At 43.5% G+C, this 16,737-nt stretch overlaps 1 protein-coding gene across 4 annotated transcripts in view; it reads left to right on the top strand.

Annotated features, from left to right (window-relative positions):
• The window catches only part of SACS (sacsin molecular chaperone), a 253,374-nt gene that overhangs the window by 110,111 nt on the left and 126,526 nt on the right, over positions 1-16,737 (top strand). For 3 of the 4 annotated variants that reach the window (XM_043530779.1, XM_007072640.4, XM_037891135.2), the window contains one exon: positions 15,174-15,271. The gene's annotated coding sequence lies outside the window, so the exon portion shown is untranslated. Of the gene's footprint in view, positions 1-12,687; positions 12,712-15,173; positions 15,272-16,737 lie in introns of all 4 variants that reach the window. The other variant, XM_043530769.1, reaches the window with a different exon arrangement.

Raw genomic sequence — 16,737 nt, 5'->3', positions numbered from 1 at the left:
TCGCAGCCTCCCAGCGGATTACCGTGAAGGGCCGCAGGTTGCCCACCACTGATCTAGTCTGATCATATTGTAGGCCACAGAACCTTGCCCACCCACTCCTATAATAGACCCATAACCTCTGGCTTAATTACCGAAGTCCTCAGATCATGATTGAAAGACTTCCAGTTACAGAGAATCCACCATTTACACTAATTTAAACCTGTAAGTGACCCGTGCTCCATGCTGCAAGGGAAGACAACCCCTCCCAGAGTCTTTGCCAATCTGACCTGGAGGATAATTCTTCTCTGACCTCAAATATGACAGTCAGTTGGACCCTCAGCATTTCGGCAAGACCCAACAGCCAAATACCTGGGAAAAAATTCTCTGTAGTAACTCAGAGACCTCCCCATCTAGCATCCCATCACTGTTGGGGATATTTGCTGCTATCAGTCGCAGATTGGCAACATGTGATTGTAGGCAGTTTCATCATACTATCCCCTCCATAAACTTATCAAGCTCAGTCTTGAAACCAGTTAGGTTTTTTGTCTCCATGGCTCCCCTTGGAAGGCTGTTCCAGAACTTCATTCTTCTGATAGTTAGAAACCTTTGTCTAATTTCAAGCCTAAATTTGCTGATGGCAAGTTTATATCCACTTGTTCTTCTGTCAACATTGGTGCTTAACTTAAATATCTCCTTTTACTCCTTGGTATTTATCTCACTGATGTTTTTATGGAGAGCAACCATATCTCCCTGCAGCCTTTGTTTGGTTAAGCTAAACAAGCCAAGCTCTTTGAGTCTCCTCTCGTTAGGTCAGTTTTCCATTCCTCTGATCATCCTAGTAGTCCTTCTCTGCAGCTGTTCTAGTTTGAATTAATCAACATGAACCAAATGTTTCTTCAAAATCATAACAGCTAGAGACTTACTTTTTTGTTTTTTAATGTAAGCTGAGATTCTTGAGAACATGATAGTAGGTTCAGAGAGGCGCTGGTATGTTGGCTGGGCATGCATCAGCTGTTTCTGATCCCTGCGCTATATAATCATTCAGTGAAAGAAATCAGTAACCGTGCGGAAATCTACAGATAAATATTGGCTGAAAAATGGTAGTACTCTGCTACTGGGGGGGCTGGATAAGGGGCAGGGGATCCTGGGGGGGCAGTCATGGAGCAGGGAGCAGTTGGATGGGGTAGAGGTTCTGTGTGGGGGGGTGGACAGGGGATAGGGAGCAGGGGGCAGTTGGATAGGTGTGGGAGTCCCAGGGGGCCTGTCAGGGGTCGGGGGTGTGAATAGGGGTGGGAGCAGTTAGGGGACGGGGAACGGGGTGTTGGATAGGCGTGGGAGTACCAGGGAACCTGGCAGGGGGCGGGAGTGTGGGTCGTAGCAGTCTGGGGACAGGGAACGGGGGTGTTGGATGGGGGTGAGGTCCTGGGGGTGCGGTTTGGGGCGTGGGGTCCTGGTGGGTGGTGGTCAGGGGACAAAGAGCAGGGGGGTTGGATGGATCAGGGGTTCTGAGGGGGGCAGTCAGGGGGCAGGAAGTGGGAGGGGGCAGATAGGGGGTGGGGGCCAGGCTGTTTGGGGAGACACAGCCTTCCCTATCTGGCTCTCTATACAGTTTCGCACCCCGATATGGCCCTCAGACCAAAAAGTTTGCCCACTCCTGACCTAACTCCTCACTGGAGGAGCAACACGAGGTGCTCCCAACTCTTCAGGATGAATCAGAATAGCAGCCTGCCCAACCATGAATAAGTAAGAATGCCATTCTGACTTTATTACCCTCCTGAGCGTCAGCCACACGGACTTTGGAGTGAAAGAAAACTTTTGCCTACATTTAGTAAGAACAAATGTTGTCCCAATCCTGTGTCATCTAGTGTCTAAGCCCAACTGGGGTTGACATTCAGCTGATCTAATATGTCACATTATGCCTAAATATTGGAGGACATCAAGTATTTTTCACCTGATTTTAGCTGTGCTTGTTATCTCATAATCTAAACATTTCTCTGTGAATCGGTATCAGTCATCTGATGTTTTATACAACGTACATACATAGATTTCATAAAAACAAGGTAAGTGCGTTGGAAGCCCCATCATTTGGGGCATCTACGGTTACTTTGGATAGTATACTTTAGGGAACAGTCCTCTATTGCATAGGAAAATGGCATACCTTATCTAATGGGACTTTTTAATCTCTTACTTCTGTGTTACTATGGAGACTAAACAATTTCTGTCGGTTTTCCATTGGTCATTACAAAGATGATGCCAGACATATTGCCCATTTTTTGTGTGTGAGATACGATACGCACAATAACCCGTTTTTCAAATGCGTTAGTATAGTAAGTGGAGGGCACCGGGGCTATTTTATGTGAGCATAATGGAGCAAACAGAATTGCACAAAGCCTTTTATAATGGACTGATTCCCAGGGGATACCCTCTGTCTTCCCCCTCCCCATTCCCACCTCCCACATGCCCTTCACGATTTGGGAGCGTATTATTTCGAATAGCAGCAGTAACAAGAGCATTTGGAAAGCTTTGTGAATGGAATATTGAGAATACAGCAATAGAAGGTCCTATATATTTTGGTAATTCTGAAATCTGTAAAACTGAAAAGTATACACAGAATATCTTTACAGTTTTTCTGTGTTTTTCCTCACCATCCATCATAATTAACTATCTGGAAACTCGAAACTGAAGTTACTTTCCTTACTAATTTCTCATTTATGTTTAAAATATTTCCCTCCCTTTGCAGCACTGTAGTTACAACTTCTCATTAATAATATTTTCTACTTATAAATCACTTATCAAAAGATCTCAAAGCACTTCACAGACACTAATGAATTAAGCCTTATAATAATCTATCAGTTAATGTAATTGTTATTAACAGGTAATATTATTGCCTCTGTCTCACAGGCAGAGTGATCCTTGCCCAACGATTCAACCATATTTCTTCCAGTGCTAGGCTATTGTCATTTTTTTTCATTAGAATAGAAGCACTGAAATATTTGTTTGGAAAAAAAATATAGAATTACAGACATGTTACAAGACAGTATAAGAATTAAAAAAAGAGGTCAAATTGTGGGCATACCAATCTTGGCAGAGTGTCTTTAAGAATTTTTCTTATGCCACATGGAACACAGTTATTATCATTAACATCATCTGTTACATATGCTGGATTTCATGTACATCATATTTATTTATAGCATAGACCAAGAACCGAATATTCTCATCTTTGAAAAGTTTCTTTCTTTTAACTGTGCATGTTGTGTGCAGCGAAGTCTCTATATTAACCTCCTTGCTTTAACAATGTTCTGCATTTCCAGAGCTAAATTTTCAGCATGCTGCATATCTCAATTTAGACACAAGACTCCCACATGTAGAAGAGAGATTCATATAGTTAAATACCCTAACTAAAAGCATACTACCCATGGAATGTAAAATGCCTTACCATTCTTCTGCAATTGTGGCTGGCAAATGGCATAGAGACCCTATTTGGCAAACAATATCAGTATCCTTTTAAGAATAAATACTTAGCAATTATATAGCATTTTTTTAGTCCAGTATTGCTCGGATACTCAGGGTTAACCTGAAGTAACTCCACAGAAAGCAGTTGAGTCACTCCAGATTTATTGTAATTGAAAGTTCAGTTTGACTGTACATATTTAAAGCACTTAAGAAATATTTATAAAAATCTTCACAATGCCGTTTGGGGGTAGGTGAACAAACCCTTTCAAAATCCATTTGGAGCTGTGCTTGCTGGAGAGTTTGGTTCCACCTATGTTGGAATAAAGTTTATTTGCTGCAGAGATCCCCAAATCCTGTGTGCCAGACAGTTGCAGAGCATCTTAGAAGAGAGAAGGGGAACATGAGAAAACTAGTGCCCCATTTTTCATACTTTGTTCTTTTCTATCATGAATCTGTCCTTCCCCACCACTGGAGCTACGCAGCCTGCAGGAATTTCTGCATGTCTATAACAACAACAATAAACTTGGCTATTATATAGTCACACTACTGTATGTGGTTCCAAGAAGGAGAGAGGGACAGAACCCAGCCAGCCCATGGGGTATGTAATTCTCTTTCTTTCATTTTTTAAAGTGACCTTGTATAGGCAGTTAAGGACTCCTCATCCCACATACTGGAGTGCACTTGGGGTTCCCTCCTGATTTCCAGGTGCTTTTTTTTTGTGGGAGGAAGGTTCTGTCTGGTCTAATGGGCCAGGGATTACCAAATTCTAAACGCTCTATGCAAATTGCTTAACCTCTCCACAACAGCTTTCTCCATGCTTAATTTACAGGAGTATTGTGAGGATTAGCCAGATAAGTGATGTAACACTTCGCAAACTTTAAGTGCTACAAGTATTTGTTTATTTCCCGCTTCCATGCTAACAGTAATTGAGCAGTAAGCTGAGATGTCTTTGAGTCATATGGCTGTTTTTAAAATTCCCCTGCCAAATGAAGGAATGAACTCATCACCCCTATATTAGGACATGGGGCAGTGCACTGAGCTATCAATTCATTTCCCATTATCGTTCTCCAACAGTCAGATTGGATAGGGGGTGAGGTCCCGGGGGGGGGGGGGGGGTGGCAGTCAGGGGACAAGGAGCAGGGGTGGTTGGATGGGTCAGGGGTTCTGAGGGGGGAGTCAGGGGGCGGGAAGTGGGAGGGGGTGGATAGGGGGCAGGGGCCAGGTTGTTTGGGGAGGCACAGCCTTCCTTACCCCGCCCTCCATACAGTTTTGCACCCCGATGTGGCCCTCAGGCCAAAAAGTTTGCCCACCCCTGTTCTAGACCTTTAATCATTTTTGTTGCTCTTCTCTGGACTATGTCCAGTTATTCCACATCTTTCCTGAAATGTGCTCAGAACTGGACACAATACTTCAGCTGACGCCTAACTAGCATGGAGTACAGTGGAAGAATTGCTTCTCATGTCTTGCTTACAAAACTCCTGCTAATACATCCCAGAATGATATTTGCTTTTGTTGCAACAGTGTTACACTGTTGACTCATATTTAGGTTGTGATCCACTATGACCCCCAGATCTCTTTGCACAGTACTCCTTCCTAGGCAGTCACTTCCCATTTTGTATGTGCGCAGCTGATTGTTCCTTCCTAAGGACAAATGCAAAGTATTCCACTTATTGAACTTTATCGTATTTACTTCAGATCATTTCTCTAGTTTGTCCAGATTATTTTGAATTTTAATCCTATCCTCCAAAGTACTTGCAACCCATCCCATCTTGGTATCGTCCACAAACTTTATAGGTGTACTCTCTATTCCATTATCTAAATCATTGATGAAGATATTGAACAGAACCGGACCCAGAACTGATCCCTGTGGGACCCCACTCGATATGCCCTTGCAGCTTGACTCTGAACCACTGATAACTACTCTCTGGGAACAGAGAGGCTGGATGTGATAAAGTTGTGGATATAATTGAGGTGTGTGGGGGGGAGGGGTGTACATCCTAAAAGGATGGTCACAACCTCTTCAACACATGGAGATGAAAAAATCAGTTCAGCAGCAGCAACAGGACCCCATAAGAAGGTGAGATGGTACAACAGAAACAAAGCATAGCAACATTCAGTAAACTGTTAACCAGGAGCAGGTCTGGCCTTACATGAGGTGAACTGAGGCAGCCGCCTCAGGTGCCAGACTGGGGGGGGGGGGCACTAGGACCCAGAGTGTAGAAAATTGTGTCTGCTGCTGGTGCATATGTATTCTCGCTGCTCTAGATGCACAGACATGGTGGAGCGCTGTGCTGGAGGAAGAAGGGCACATGAGACATAACAGGCAGGCAGGAGAAAAGGTAAGAGGGAATAACAAAGCAGCAGGAGCTGCAGGGAGAGAGAGGAGGAGGAGCCTCTTATGTACCTCTCTAGCACCTGCAGGAGCCTGGACTGATTAACACCAGCTTCTCAGGGAGCTTCCTGTTTCCTGTTGCTTCCCTAAACCCACTTGAGAAGAACAAGCAGTCAACTGAAGTAGTAGGAGCCAGTTAGGCCCTTAAGACACTGATATCTTCCCTCACTCAGGCCCTGCTACCAGCCTGCTTATTTGCCCCCTTCAACTGAGTGTTGAGAGCCACTATACCTGGCACAGAACAGCAGTCATGAGTGAAAGAAGAAAATGCTCCTCTGGGGCAGCATTCAGGAAAAGAAAGAAAGCAAAGGAAGCTTTTCTATCTAAGCAGGAAGGAGCTCTCCTGAGATACATAGACAGAAATGTTCATGGTGAGCCTTCCGGCCCCAGTGAGGATGTGAGTGGTGAGGAGATGCCTGATCTTCCAGTTAGAGTGCAGGTGACCTGGCAGCTGCTGCAGCATCCATGTCTCCATCTCAAATGGCTGTAACCATGCACATTCCTGAAGAAAAGTGTAGATCAGAGAAGAGTGTGGTGGAGGCGCAAGAAACAGCTGCTGCTGAGTTTAGTTCCTTAAGTCTAGATGGTCCAGGACTGTGGACCCACTTGAGCAGTAGCCTGAGGGACTTCCTTGTACCGCATGGACCACAGCAAGTGAAAAACTTCATGTTCCCCAAAGACAAAGAAAATAGAAGTGTCCATCCAACACATTACTGGCATGAAATCCCCAATGGTGACAAAGTGAACTCAAAAACCCAGAATGCTGCATGCTGTTTTTGTTGCAAACTCTTCCAGTCTAATGTTCCAGCCACACTGGGTTCTACAGGAACAAAGGACTGGAAAAATCTGGCTAGAAATCTGGGATGCTATGAGAAGGCAGCAAATCACCAGAGAGCATTCCATAGGTGGAAAGAGCTTAAGATGAGACTAAGGTTAAAGGCCCCCATAGATGATCAGCATCAAGAGAAGATTGCATCAGAGTCTCTTTACTGGCAAAATGTTCCGAAAAGGCTCATTGCCATTGTCAGAATGCTTGCTACCCAAAACCTAGCGCTCCGTGTCACTTCAGATCAGCTGTATGTGCCAAACAATGGAAACTTCCTTAAAATTGTGGAGCTGATGGCTGAGTTTGATGCTGTGCTCCAGGAGCATCTAAGAAGAGTCACCACCCAAGAAATGTACACACACCAGTACCTTGGAAAAACAATTCAAAATGAGATCATACAGTTACTGGCAACAAACATCAAACAGAAGATTGTGGCAGATCTGAAGTCAGCAAGATATTACTCTGTTATTCTGGACTGCACACCTGACATCAGCCATACGGAACAAATGACTTTAATGGTGCGTTTTGTCACAACAACAGAACCTAGTGAAACATCCCTGCAATGGTGACTATCAGAGAGCATTTTCTAGAATTTATTGACATTGATGATACTACAGGAGCTGGTATGACAAATGTGCTTCTTAAAAAGCTGGAAGATATGGGAATTGCGATAGCTTACATGAGAGGTCAGGGCTACGATAATAGTGGCAACATGAGAGGAAAGAACAGAGGAGTGCAGACACAGATCTGAAAGTTAAATCCTCGAGCTATTTTTGTCCCATGCAGTTCTCATTCATTGAACTTGGTGGTCAGTGATGCAGTATCAGCTTCTAGTGAGGCTGCTGAATTTTTTAATGTAATTCAAACCATCTATCTATATTTCTCTGCATCAACTCATCGATGGCAAATTTTGAAGCAACATCTGACACTGAAACCACTGAGTGCCACACAATGGGAAAGTCGAGTGGAGGCGATAAAGCCTATCAAAGACCAAATTGGGAAGACAGATGATGCCATAGTTGCCATTATGCAGGATAATGCTCTGACAGGAACTGTTTGTGGGAGAACAGTGGCGGAGGGAAATGGAATCACCAGAAACATACATAATTTCAAATTTCTGTGTGGCTTAGTGTTGTGGCATGACAGACTGTTTGAAATAAATGTTGTAAGCAAGAGACTCCAAGGTGTCGACCTTGATATATCTGGAGCAATGGAACAACTGGACAAAGCAAAGTCATACCTGCAGTCTTACCGGTCAGATGAGGGATTTCAAAACGTTCTGAAGAGTGAACAGAAGTTGGCAGAAGAACTTCACACTGAAGCTATTTTCCCACCCATTCAAGAATACAAGAGTCACCGAAGAAGAAGATATTTTGATTACGAGGCATGGGATAATCCCATAAGAGACCCCAAACAACAATTCAAAGTTGAATTCTTTAACCAGGTGCTAGATTGTGCAATACAGTTTGCTGAAGAACATTTCATGCAGCTCAAGGAACACAGCAATATATTTGGGATGTTGTAGGATATTCCAAAACTCCTCACTATACCTGAAGAAGACCCACACCAGCAATGCAGGGCACTAGAGACAGTGTTGACACATGATGACATGCGCGATATTGATGCGAGTGATTTAGGTGATGAACTGAAAGCCCTTTCAAGATACATTTCAGCAGGATCAACTCCAAAGGCTGTTCTGGAATATATGTGCACAAATAAGATGACCACCCTCTTTCCAAATGCTTTTGTTGCTCTGCGCATACTTCTCATACTTCCTGTAACCGCTGCCAGTGGAGAACGCAGCTTCTCCAAGCTGAAAGTAATAAAAACACATCTACGCTCCACAATGACACAGGAGAGGCTGGTCAGCCTTGCAACCATCTCAACAGAGCATGAGCTGGCTCAGACTGTGAACCTTCAGGAAGCAGTTCAAATCTTTGTAACCAAGAAGGCATGGAAGCACCACTTTGATTATACAAACAGATAAAAATGCCAGTGTTTGCACAGACAAGAAAAGTTACATTTGCTGTTCAGGCATTTGAAAGTTAAGTGTTACATAAAAGTTTTGAACAAGGCATTTTAAGTTGTTAGTTCTCCTTTATTGGGGTAGGTGGCAGAGCAGTACCATGAGAGGAGCAGAACAGGAAGAAAGCAGAATTGAGACCTTTCAAAGTTTTAGCCAAAGCAAGGGGGCATGGGGGCGTCATTTGAGCTCCCCGCCTCAGGTGCCAAAATGTTGTGGGCCGGCACTGACCAGGAGAGAATCTTTATAATCATAAATTGCAATAAGGTAGCATAAGCCAAAAGAGTACAAACCAACATTTTACCATCCTGGAGATCAACCCTGTCTTCAGAGTCTTGACTTTCATTCTTTCTCCTCTGTATGTCCCAGAAGCCAAATGGAATTTCATTCCCTGGAGCACATATGCAAAGGGAGGCAGGGTGGGAGGGGAAAATGAAGCTGGACTTAACCCCTTGTTTACTGGGGACCAACTAGTTTACAGACTTCTTTTGTTACTAAAATTGCAGTATAAGGAGGGTAGATGTCAACCTCACCATCTCCTAAATATTATCATTTCCTCTAGTTGCTTCTCTCAGCTTCTCTCTAGCTAACATCATCTCTGTCTTATCCAGACTGGGTTTCAGCCAACTATTCCTCATCCAAAACAACTATCCCTCATCCCACTCCAGTCATGGCCAGACATGAGGAAACCTAAATGTCTGCACCGTCTAGACCTGATGTACCAGAGCTCAGTTTCATCAGCATACTATAGGCATTGCAACCATAATGGTTTCACTTTTTGCCTGGCAGCATCTCGTACACACTGAGCAGGAGGAGTGACAGGGTAGAACATTGCAGCTCCCCTGATATTTTGCTTGACTCTTCTTACCATTGAAAAGAACAAGACTATTCAAGTATGATTGTTTCTGTCTCTGCCAGGATTGACAGACTCCAGAAGTCAGGGGATGAGGATGTCCGCATATATACTTATGTTCTTGTGGCTAGTCAGGATCCGGTCATCCAGGGACTCCAGCTTCTGCTCAATTTAGTTGGCAGGGTGTTGAGGTCTGGCAGCTCTGATTGGGCTCTGTCCTGGAGTTGGTTACAAAGAACTTCCTTTTGGATGCCAGTTTATATAGTGAAACTTGTCATGCTTAACTATACCTTAACCAGTTACTTTACTAAAGTATTATAAAATAATTATTTGACCAATCCTAACATATAGTGAAACAATTCTTTAACCAATCATACCCCACCTTAGTTGATTTAAATCTTGCAGAATTAATTATGCAACAGACAGAAACAATCAAAGAAACAGACAGAAACCATACAGATAAACAATAGAGAAGTAGGAACCATAAAGGTAAAACAATAAAGAAGTGTAGATTTCACAATCACAATTGATAAGTGATTCCTTGCCAGACAGAATGCTATCAAACAAAGTTTTCTTGAAACATCTTAAGATTTCTTTATCTGGTGATGGTGGGTACTATTAGGACAGGAGCAACTTCTTAACTGCCCTACATTATATTAATTTGATTAATTTAGAGGGAATGTGAGGATGTGATATTCTGCTTCTTGGCTTATGGCTGCTTGGCTGATGTCCTAATGTGGCTGCAGAAAAATGCCTCGGACCTTACAAAGTTGCCTTACCAAACAGCCTAGTAATCTTTATTTTATTTTTTTAAAAGGCAAGCAGCTCTAGCCACTGTCATTGGAGAAAGAAAAGGAGTACTTGTGGCACCTTAGAGACTAACAAATTTAGTTGAGCATAAGCTTTTGTGAGCTACAACACACTTCATCGGATGCATGCAGTGGAAAATACAGTGGGGAGATTTATATACACAGAGAACATGAAACAATGGGTGTTACCATACACACTGTAACAAGAGTGATCAGGTAAGGTGAGCTATTACCAGCAGGAGAGCGGAGGGTGGGAGGGGGGACTTTTTGTAGTGATAATCAAGGTGGGCCATTTCCAGCAGTTGACCAGACCGTGTGAGGAACAGTGGGGGAGACAGGCCAGTCCTTGCTTACAGACAGCCCCCCAACCTGAAGCAAATACTCACCAGCAACCATACAACAAAAACACTAACCCAGGAACCTATCCTTGCAACAAAGCCTGTTGCCAACTGTGCCCTCATATCTATTCAGGGGACACCATCATAGGGCCTAATCACATCAGCCACACTATCAGAGGCTTGTTCACCTGCACATCTACCAATGTGATATATGCCATCATGTGCCAGCAATGCCCCTCTGCCATGTACATTGGTCAAACTGGACAGTCTCTGTGTAAAAGAATAAATGGACACAAATCAGATGTCAAGAATTATAACATTCAAAAACCAGTCGGAGAACACTTCAGTCTATTTGGTCACTTGATTACAGACCTAAAAGTGGCAATTCTTCAACAACAAAACTTCAAAACCAGAGTCCAACGAGAGACTGCTGAATTGGAATTAATTTGCAAACTGGATGCAATTAACTTCGGCTTGAATAAAGACTGGGAGTGGATGTGTCATTACACAAAGTAAAACTATTTCCCCATGTTTATTCTCCCCCGCCCCCCCCCCCCGCACTGTTCCTCACACGTTCTTGTCAACTGCTGGAAATGGCCCACCTTGATTATCACTACAAAAGGTTCCCCCGCTCTCCTGCTGGTAATAGCTCACCTTACCTGATCACTCTTATTACAGTGTGTATGGTAGCACTCATTGTTTCATGTTCTCTGTGTATATAAATCTCCCCACTGTATTTTCCACTGCATGCATCCGATGAAGTGAGCTGTAGCTCACGAAAGCTTATGCTCAACTAAATTTGTTAGTCTCTATGGTGCCACAAGTCCTCCTTTTCTTTTTGCGGATACAGACTAACACGGCTGCTCCTCTGAAACCTTTCATTGGAGAGAGGACAAGTGTCAAGAGATGCCTTCTTGAGCATAGGTCTGATTATCAGCACCTCTTAAAGGAGTGACAACTTCCTCTCTGTGAAGGAAGCATTGATGGTGTCTTATGCTAACACATCTGGTTTCCTTATTAGTCACCTTACCAATTAAGGACAATTCTGGATTGTAGGTTGTAGCCTAAAGTTCTCAGAACATATCCATAAACTTAGTGAGTGGCCAAAACTCAAATATAGAAGAAATTATATTTGTTTCTTTCAGGCATCAATCTAGCTACCACTATCGTCTGCATCCAAGCTATCCTTTAGGCAAAGCAGTTGGGAAAACTCCATGCCATGAGAAAAACTTAACTTAGTATCTGAGAAAAGACTATGTGGAAAAGTTCTGTTGTTTGGGACTTTACAGATGCTGAGGTGGAGGAAATAGCCTCTTTGCTACTATCATAGCCACAGCCTAATAATTTTTAAAAAATGAGCTGTCTTTATGACACACACATTTTAATTTAAAGCACAATTTCTGCCAGCAGCACCTTAATCTCCCTCCTTCTGTGGATCTGTGAGAGATAACATCTGTGTACTGAGGTGATCTAGGAGGAAAATGCAATGCCAGGAGTATTTCAGGGTCACCATTTTAGTAGTGAACATATAAGATGTTAGAGAATTGTATAGTCATTCTTTCTCAGATACTTGGAACCCATCCTCTTTTACTAATCCATAAGGTGGACCATTAAAATTGCTCCTGTACTCTTAACAGGAGCAAAGGTGAGCCTTGACTCAAAGAGAAGGAAATAATGGTCTCTCCATGACACATGAGAACTTCATTCCCTCTGTTCCTTCTAATCCCAGTCCAAAACAAGATCCACAGTGTGAACAGGTTCATACATAGAACCAGAAACCTTCCTGAGGGGGTCCATACAGAAGAAGGCACAATGAAGAACTGTTAAAACAAAACAAAAATTAAAATCAAACTTTGAAGGGAAATTCAAGGTTTTTTTTTAAACTGGGGAGAGGGACTAAAATGAATATTAAAGGGGAACAAGTTCTACACTGTGGGCTCCACCAGTGCATATTAATGAATACTAATATTGATGACTATAATGTTAATCATTGTAATCTAATTCCATGCTTCAGGACTTCAACTGGTCACCTGCAGAGGTCAGGACGAAATTTTCCCCCCGATGCACAATTGTAATTATTTATTTATTTCCCTTCCTTACTCTGAAGAATCAGAGATCTTCCACAGCTGGAGATAGGATACCAGCTATGATGGACTGGTGTTCTGAGCTGTTACAGAAAATCCTCTATCTTAGATGCCTGGCTGCTGTGTCTTTCTCACATGCTCAGGGTCTAACTCAGGGGTGGGCAAACTTTTTGGGCTGAGGGCCACATCTGGGTGGGGAAATTGTATGCAGGGCTGGAGCAGGAGGTTGGGGTGTGGGAGGGAGTGCGGGATGTGGGAGGGGATGTGATGTGCAGGAATGGGCTCAGAGCAAGGGATTGGGGCAGAGAAGGGGTGAGGGGTGTATGAGGGGGCTCAGGGAAGGGGGTTGGGGTGCAGGAGGGGTGAGGACTGCAGGATGGAGCTCAGGGCAGGGGGTTGGGGTGCAGGAGGGGTGCGGGGTGTATGAAGGGGCTCAGGGCAGAGGTTGGGGTGCAGGAGGGGTGTGGGGTGCTGGAGGGGGATCAGGGCAGGGAGTTGGGGTGCACGGGAGTGCAAGGTGCAGCAGGGGGCTCAGGGCAGAGAGTTGGGAGGTAGGGTGCAGGAGGGGTTCGGGCTCCGGCCTGGCGCCACTTACCTAAAGCAGCTCTGGGGTGGCAGCAGTGTGCACTGGGGCCAGGGCAGGCTCCCTGCCTGCCCTGGCCCCATGCCTCACCGCTGGCAGCACATCCCTGCGCGGCCCCTGGGGGAGGAGGGGGCACAGGGCTCCACGCCATTGGCACGGCTCCAGGTACCTCACCTGAAGCTCCCATTGGTCGCGATTCCCCATTCCCAGCCAATGGGAGCTGCGGGGGGTGGTGCCTGGAGGCAAGGGCAACGAACGGAGTCCTCTACCCCCTCCTCCGCCCGGGGCCACAAGGACATGGTGCCAGCCGCTTCTGAGAGCAGCGCGTGGCCTGTGGCATCACGGGGGGCAATCCCGTGGGCTGGATCCAAAGATCTGATGGGCCGGATCTGGCCCACGGGCCGTACTTTGCCCACCCCTGGTCTAACTGATCACCAGATTTGGGGTTGGGAAGGAATTTCCCCCTGGTCAGATTGGCAGAGATGTTGGGGGGGTTTACCCTCTTCTGCAGAGTGGAACCTGCATCACCTGCTGGGATCACCTGGGCATATCTTACTTAATCATTTCCAGCTGCATTGCTGACACCTCAGTTTCTCCTGTCCTCTACGTTTTGGCACAAAACAGCATTCAAACGGTTACATGTAGCAACGTTCTCCTTTCCCTTTCCTTAGCTTTCTGTAAATTTGCAGATGAGCGAAGGAAAAAATTTGGCAAGAAAAAAGACAGGCTAGCTACAGTGGTAAACCTCAAGCAAAGAAAGCATGGCTCTGTCCAGAAAAGATTGGATGCTTTTTACAACATATAATGAAAGAATGATGTACTAGCCTGAGCATGCTGTACTCTACTTTTGGCAAGCTCAGCTGTCTTTCACCTGTTCCCAACTCAGAAAGATTGAACTTCAATGTCTTTCCCCTACAAACTACCTGCTTTCTAACTGTATGGTTATCAATTAAAGCCCTTCTTTGGGTTTTCCCTTTAAAAGAGCCTTTTCCAGCATACCTTCCTGGTAGTTGGCCTGGCTCCGGCAACAGCTGTACTCCAGTGTTGTTCCTTTACCTCTGACTGCAGCAGGTTGTTACTATTTTCCTTTTAACTAGTAAGTATTTTGACCCAGATTCACAAAGATATTTAGGCTGTTAACTGTTAGGCCCAGATCCACAAATGTATTTAAGCTCCTATGTTCCTTTTTCTGTTGTCTGGCTTGGTGTGGCTTCTGCACTAGTGCTTTCTCTCATACCCTGGAAAGTTATACAGCCTTATATATTATCAAGTGGAAGATCTCGGATAATGACAGAGCAAACAAAAATAGAAAATGCATTCACTCAGAAATGTAGGTGCTCTTTATTCCCTTTTTCTTCTTCTCTCTTGCCACTCCCCTATTTGGCATTGGTGACTTTTATAGCCTTCTTCCAAAACTCGTGATTGTATGCCTGACTGTTGTGCAAATTGGTCTTTCTAAGGTCCACTGATACCCTGTCAAGTCAAGGTACAAAGTCCCCCTATAGTCGTCTTCCATGTAAGATCATGGCAAGGGCATCTGACAAATATAACTCTTGGGTCTCTGCTAGAGATGTCCATATCAATGTAGCCTACCTTCCCTCAACTTATCTTCAACTGGGGCAATTTGCATTAGGTTCCTCATAATTTCATGTTGTTTCCTATCATGGAGCGTCCAACCATTTGACCATCTCAGCAGCTACATCTCTGTGGTGGAGAACATTCTGATTTATTTTCTGGTGGTTGGCTAAGTCTCTGTTCCATACATTAGGATGAGTCAAATTATAGTTTTATACAATGTGCTTTTTAACTTTTATTGGCCTCTTTTTGTCATAGAAAACTGAAGTCAGCTCCTGTCGTTTGCACCAAGAAGCTTTAATATAATGCTGGACATCACACAGGAGGATACCATTATCCTCAACCATTGATCCTAGGTATGTAAATTCTTACACTCCACTTAGCTCTTTGCTGGTAATATCCTTTATGGTGGGTCCCCTCCCTCAGTTATCACAGCCTCAGTTTTACCAATGTTCACTCTAAGTCTCACCAGCTCAAACCTGTGTTGCCACTGTTCAAGGTTGGTTTGCAGGGTCTCACAATCGTATTCACATATCACTAAGTAATCGGCGAACAGAATATTCCAAGGCGGCTCCCTTTGTATATTTTCACTTATGTGTATGATGGAATTGCTGATTTTATGAGCATAAATGTGATCTAGTTGGGATTACTGAAACTTGGTGGGATGATTCACATTAGTGGAATGTTAAAATCAATAGTTATAACCTATTTAGGAAGGATCAAGTGGGGAAAAGGAGTGGGAGGTGGCACTCTATGTCAAAAGTGGCATTATCTGTTTCTGAGTCACTGATAACTTGGAAGAAAGATGCTTATGGATCAATGTCCTAACAGAGAAAGCACAAGATGTGGTACTAGCTGGTTTCTGCTACATGCCATCAAATCATACTAGGGAACAGGATGACAAACTCATTATGCACCTATATATAATATGTAGGAAAAAAATCTGTGTGATCACAAGGAATTTCTATTTGAGTGACATGCTGGAGGTCTCATGCTGCCAGCACTAAAACATCCTTGGAATTTCTAAACATTATCACTGACAATTTTGTAACTCAAAAAGTATTGCAGCCAACACAGGGGAATTGTTTTTTAGACCTTATCCTAGCAGATAAAGAGGAACTGATCACAGAACTAAAAATTTATGGTAGCTTAGGTACAAGTGATCATGATCAATGAGCAAGCAGAATAAAGTCCAGACCAGTAATATATACACACACATACACACTCTCTCTCTCTTTGTGCTTTAATAGGGCAATTTCACAAAGTTAAAAATAATTATGAGCCAAATCAGCTGGGAGGCAAAATTTAATCAGAAGAATGTGAATGATAATTGGGAATAATTTAGGAACACTTTACTAGATACCAAAAAACCACAATCCCACTATTGAAGAAGAAGGCCGTACTGGTTAAAAAACTGACCTCATTTGAGGGGATGCAAAGCTGTAAAAAATAAAATATATAACAAATGGAAGAGAGAGGAAGTTTGATAGTAAAGAAGTTAGGAATTGTAAAAAATTGATATGGGAAGCCAAGAAACATACAAAGAAATCTATGACCAGCAGAGTTAAGGACAATAAGAAATTTTAAAAATATTTTAGGAACAAAATGAATCCTGACAATAGCATTGGTCCATTACTAAATGAAAATGGTAGAATTATCAATAATAATGCAGAAGTGTTCAATAAATATTTCTGTTCTATATTTGGGGGAAAAACAGATGATATACTCTCATTGTATGCTGATAACATTCTTTCCATTCCACTAGTACCTGTGGAGAATATTAAATAGAAGTTACTAAAGTTAGACATTTTAAAATCAGCAG

The sequence above is a fragment of the Chelonia mydas genome, chromosome 1, assembly GCF_015237465.2.
Source record: "Chelonia mydas isolate rCheMyd1 chromosome 1, rCheMyd1.pri.v2, whole genome shotgun sequence".
Classification (NCBI taxonomy): Eukaryota; Metazoa; Chordata; order Testudines; family Cheloniidae; genus Chelonia; species Chelonia mydas.
The sequence above is the reverse complement of the archived record's forward strand: the minus strand, read 5'-3'. Positions and strand labels throughout refer to the sequence as shown.